The sequence below is a fragment of the Coregonus clupeaformis genome, chromosome 13, assembly GCF_020615455.1.
Source record: "Coregonus clupeaformis isolate EN_2021a chromosome 13, ASM2061545v1, whole genome shotgun sequence".
In the NCBI taxonomy this organism is placed as follows: Eukaryota; Metazoa; Chordata; class Actinopteri; order Salmoniformes; family Salmonidae; genus Coregonus; species Coregonus clupeaformis.
The window spans coordinates 1,785,878-1,791,511 of NC_059204.1; positions in this window are offsets into that span (position 1 = coordinate 1,785,878).

Below are 5,634 nucleotides of genomic sequence, written 5' to 3' on the forward strand. Positions count from 1 at the left end.
TCCCATCTTACTCATTTGTTTGTAGTCTTGATTAGCATAATTTCATTAAAGAAAATGAAATGATCTTTGGTTCTTATTCTTTAGCAATCGGTTGAAAATAATTAATTTTACTTTGAGGTGTTAGGAAAGGAGTTCGTGCCAAGGCTACATTACAAATCCCATCCCTAGAGTCCAGCAGCAACTGGGTCAGGTTCTGGTAAGTGATGATTGCGCACAGGTGTGAGTGATAGGCAAGCAATCAGTGAGCTTGCTTGCCTTTTCATGTTAAACGCATACATTCAGATAGGTTATGGAAAAGGTAATCAGACATGGCGAGTAGACTTATATTCGTAAGATGACTAGTATGTTTATGCCGCGTTCAAAACAACAGTGAACGAGCTCCGACTGGGAAAATTTGATTTGAACGGTATTCCAACTCGGGCCTCTTTCTAGAGCTCCGACCTGAAGATCACTGACATTATTTGACCTCGTATTTTTCCGAGTTCTCAGTTGTTTTCAACGCGACATTAGTAACAGGACACACGATGACCATGACACAACCCTTGGTATTGTGGTCCTGACTAACTGCATATGTCACTATTGCGGCAGTTATTGTGTTTCGAACATGCAAACTATCTTGAATAGACCTATGTGAATCTTGTTTTCTCTGAATTGAAACTGTAGTATGTGATGTGGTCCTACTTCTTCTGTAGAGGGCAGCATTGTATCAAAGACTGAAATATACCAGCAATGAGATGCATTCCCTCCCTTACATCAAAGATGCAACATGCTGCTCAGATTATCATGGATACCATTCCATGTATCGTTGTTGCCGCTACACGTTTGCAAATATAAATAGACCGTTGTTGAATACCCGTATCATCAGAATGTCTTCCCTTTGGCTGAATATGAGTCATTGAAAAAAATGATTAGAGAATCTGGATGGGCTTCTTTTCACTTCAAATGAATCATGAACTATGCTGTTTCTATGGTGTTTTTCAATCTTTCAGTCTTTTCTGTCACCTCCATTCTTGTTTGTTGCGCCAATTAATTGACGCTGCCACCCTATCATCATAGCCCCAAACTTTCGAGATAAACATTTATACTAGGGTTGTAAAATTCCTTGAACTTTAAATAAATTCCCTGGTTTTCCAGAAATCCTGGTTGGAGGTTTCCGGGAATCCGAGTTCTTAGTTGGTTTGAACGCGGCAATCCTCCAACCGAATTTATAGAAAATTCCTGGAATTTTGAAACCCTAATTAATACTAATCGGTTTTCTTTCCACGGCCGTGTTATGCATGAGGAGTAAGTGGTTATAAAGAGACGCAGCAGCACAAATCACGCTGGCAGCGGCATATGAGGTTCTCTACTTCAGCATTAGCAATTCAAATCCTTGCCTTGGCTGAGGGAAGGACACTCCATTACAACTGTACTGACCCAAGTCCGGACTGCAAATGACTATATTTAGGCTATTTCACTGGCTGGGCTGCCATGTGTGAACCTCCTCATTGATAAATGGATAGTGAAAGTTCTATTTGAAAGACAGTTGTTTGTATTTGAAACAGTTGCAGTGAATATTGGACGTTGTAAAGGAGCGTACCGTCACTAAATGTTGGTAGTCATACAAAAGATGGCCTCAATCTTCGTTAAGATGTCAGCAACTCCAGTTATGTTTAAGGACAATTATATTCACCGGGGGTTCTAAATGTGTGTGTATGATTAGTAATTAAAATACAATATCAGGATATAGCAATGAACAATATTACAGTGAAGTAACATAATAAACTGCTATAACAGTAAATAAATCGCATTGCCACTGACAGATATAAATGCGCAAATGCTTTACATAGGAAACAGTAACTGGAAAGCTCCACAAGGGGGCAGGGCAGAGCTATACAATGAACACGCCAGATGGCTACACAGGCCAAAGGGCCATCATGGCAACTTCAGAAGAGGCAGTCTTACCAGTACAAGCTAGCAAGCTAGCAATTCTCCGTAGTCACTAGCATACAGATTATAGCTAGAGAACTAGTTGGGGACTGTACATAAGCACATGAACGGAAAAGGATACCATAAAGGATATGAAATTGGTACCTTGCGTGTCCACAGTTATTATTAAGCAATAAGGCCTGAGGGGGTGTGGTATATGGCCAATATACCAAGGCAAGGGTTGTTCTTGGGCACAACGCAACGTGGAGTGCCTAGATACAGCCCTTAGCCGTGGTATATTGGCTATATACCACAAACCTCCGAGGTGCCTTATTGTTATTATGTAAACAGGTTACCAACGTAATTAGAACTCTGTCGTAGCCGGCCGCGACCGGGAGACCCATGGGGCGGCGCATAATTGGCCCTGCGTCGTCCAGGGTAGGGGAGGGAATGGCCGGCAGGGATGTAGCTCAGTTGGTAGAGCATGGCGTTTGCAACGCCAGGGTTGTGGGTTCAATTCCCACGGGGGGCCAGTATGAAAAATAAAATAATGTAATGTAACTGTAAGTCGCTCTGGATAAGTGCGTCTGCTAAACGACGTAAAATGTAAATGTAAAAGTAACTTTGTGTTATACCTGTGGTATACGGTCTGATATACCATGACTTTCAGCCAATCAGCATTCACGACTCAAACGACCCGGTTTATAATAAAGAACACAGCCTACATATTCTCCATACTGTACATGTACCAGTTGGTTGGCATGAGGCCACCAGCAAAAATACCATAAAGTATTGCTAAAGTAGAAACAACATAACACAAAATACAACAAGGAAATATGCATTATGATGAAGTACTTACTGTTGCATGAACGCACATGTGTACAAAGTTATCGGTAAGGAAACAACCAAAGCAATGTGGGCACCAGGGGGAAATGCGCTGCTGCACTGAACAAGTTCGGGCAGGTTCTGACTGGAGAATATGCAAATGGCCGCCAGAAACAGGTGAGTGAAGTATAAACCAGAATGGCAGGGAATATTGTATAGCTGCCCCCAAATACGTATTTGGAATTTAACTTAAAGTCCCTGCAGAATTCTGGGGGGCTGTACATGGTTAACTCAACCAACGCAAGAGCTGGTCAGGTATAAGTAAGGGCTGTGATAAACAGTTCCTCTGTGTGGGGAGGACTTGTTCCCAAACTCGGCTGCCCCATCAGCAACAGTGTTAGGAAGTCTGGGATTAAGTGGGAGGAGTCCACACTGTCTGCGTGGGTGTTGCTGTCTCCTGCCTGCCTTAGGCAGACGCTGGGGAGGAACAGAGGATGAAGGTGCCCGATGACGGCACTGCTGGCTGGTCTTGTAGCTGGGGTCTGGTACCACTACTATGATGTCGCAGAATGTGGGCCCACTTACTGCAGCACTGGAGTCCTCAGGCTTGGAGGAACCCGGAGGTAGTGCAGTGGTGCATCTTGGAGGAGGCCGGTGCTCAGGGCTTGAGTCATGGAGGTGGTCGGTAGTGCCTTGGACGGCCCATCCCAGTGCAGTGCACACTGCGACGGGACTCTCTAGTGGGCCCGGGCACACAGGCTGAGTAGGAGTGATTTTAGTGCGTGTTGTTTGAGCCTATCAGAAGGCCGGGACTGGCCCTATCAAAGGTTTGGAGTAGGAGTCCTCTCAGTTGGCTATATCGGCGCTTCAGAGCAGCAGCTGGACAGGACTGCTCAGCTAGAGATGGTTTGTCCGCTGTGAAAGCCTTAGATATGCTGCTATTTGGAAAGTCACGGTTGAGTCCTTGAGCTGGACGATGTCCTGCTGTATTGTTTGTAGGGCAACTTCTCTTGTGGTCCCTGTAGACAGAGTTGGTGGGCCACCTCCGGCAAAATGACGGTTCTCTCTGAACCACCATCCAGTAGGGCGAAGGTTTCAACTGACTTTGTGTTGTTCCAGAGTCGGACTGGGATGACTTCAGCAGGACTCGACCTGAGTGGCTGGACTGGTTAAGGTGAATGCTAGTGGTGAGTGTGCCGACAGTCTGGGCTTGGCTCTGTGTCATGGCCATGTCGTGTAGAATAGTCAGGTGCAACTCACCACAGGCTAGACAGGATTTCTTAATGGTACAATCCTCTGGCTTGTGGCCTCTTCCACACAGCTAGCAGTAGCCGGAGCTAAAGATGGTGAGTTTAAGCTTGGGTATACTGTAGTATGACGCAATGGCCATGTCCATCATGCTGGGTGCAGGAGGAGGCACTGGATAGGGAGACAGTGGCACAGGCTATGGTGCAGGAGCCTGTGGCTGTAGAGCTAGTTGTGGCCCAGGTTGAGGGGCTGGTTGTGGTCTGGGTTGTGGAGCTGGCTGTGGCCCGTACTGAGGTGACTGGGCAGGCTGCGCTGGGTCTAGGGGCTGTGGTACAGGACATGGAGGTGTCTGGGAAGGCTGAGCTGGACCTAGACCTAGACCTGGAGGTGGCCTAATCGGTGATGCTGGCCGGACATGCTTGATTGGCTGGGGCTCCGGCTGAGGAGCTGGAACTAGCTGTCAGCTCAACTTGTGCAGCAGTAAGATTTCTCACTGGGGAGTGAATTGGGCTGTGTTTGGGCTTGGATGGGGATAGGCTCCAGGTGAAGGAGGCTGCTGTATTGAGGGGTATTGGCATGGGCTGCTGAGATACGTGTAGTGGGGGTAGGGCACTCATGCTGTGTTACCCATAACAACTGAGAGTTCCTTCATCTGCTTGCTCATGTCTATAATGCATGTCTCCATGCGTCGCCATATCTTGTCCTTGTGTTCTTTCTTCTGGATCTGGGGAGTTGAATAGTTGATGCAGGTCCCCTGGCTGGGGAGTGATGCCTCTGTTGTAGTCATGTAGGATGGCTCCATCATTGCTGGTGGAACATCGTGATGTGGAGGGAAGCTCAACACATAGTCCTCCAGATGTGTCGGGACCTGCCGGGCCCTGCTGGGACGGGGACTCTGTGTTGGCTGTTGTTGTCCATCATAATAACTGGAGTATGCCATCGCGCAGCTGATGTACTAATTTGGCTACTCCAAGGACCACTTGTACATTTTGCAAGTCATACAAAAGCTGGCCTCAATCTTCGGTAAGAAAGATGTCAGCAACTCCAGTTCCAGTTATGATGTTTACTGACAATTATATTCAGTGGGGGTTCTAAATGTGTGTGTGTGTGATCTTCTGAAATTACATAATAAAGAGGAATGATTAGTAATTAAAATACAATATCTGGATATAGCAATTAACAATATTACAATGAAGTAACATAATAAACTGTTATACAATGAACAGGCCAAATGGCTACAAAGGCCTCCTTTGGTTCCATTGTCACACTGACAGAAAAAGTCACACACACACACACACAAACAGTAGCTGGTAGCACAGTTCTCCCACGTAGCTCACAGGTAGGCAGCGCCATCCATTAGGGCATGCAGCCAGTTGGAGAGCAGGATCCTCCTGCGTCAGTGTGCCGCCATGCAGTCAATTGTCTTACTTTTTAACTCTGCATTGTTGGGAAAGGGCTCATAAGTAAGCATTTTTAAGGTGAAGTCTACACCTGTTATTGTATTTGGCGCATGTGACGAATAAAATGTGATTTGGTTTGTAATACTGTACATGCAACATAAATACAGTGCAAAAGTATTCATCCCCCTTGGCTTTTTTCCTATTTTGTTGCATTGCAACCTGTAATTTAAATTTATTTTATTTGGATTTCATG